Below are 221 nucleotides of genomic sequence, written 5' to 3'. Positions count from 1 at the left end.
TTAACAGTATCAAAATGCAATTCCACCATAACCATTTCCTACTTTTAGCATGCTGATGTTCTACCACAGCGTAGGCAAACGATCCTTCCCTTTCATCACAGGCCTAGAATCCATCCACCCCCAAGGACTAACTACATGGGCAACTTATTCGTAAACTGCCATCACAGTAACTTTTCATGTAATCTATTTTATCACTCCACCCAGAACATTGGTCTTCGAAG

Source organism: Penaeus monodon, chromosome 29, assembly GCF_015228065.2.
Source record: "Penaeus monodon isolate SGIC_2016 chromosome 29, NSTDA_Pmon_1, whole genome shotgun sequence".
In the NCBI taxonomy this organism is placed as follows: domain Eukaryota; kingdom Metazoa; phylum Arthropoda; class Malacostraca; order Decapoda; family Penaeidae; genus Penaeus; species Penaeus monodon.
The sequence above is the reverse complement of the archived record's forward strand: the minus strand, read 5'-3'. Positions refer to the sequence as shown.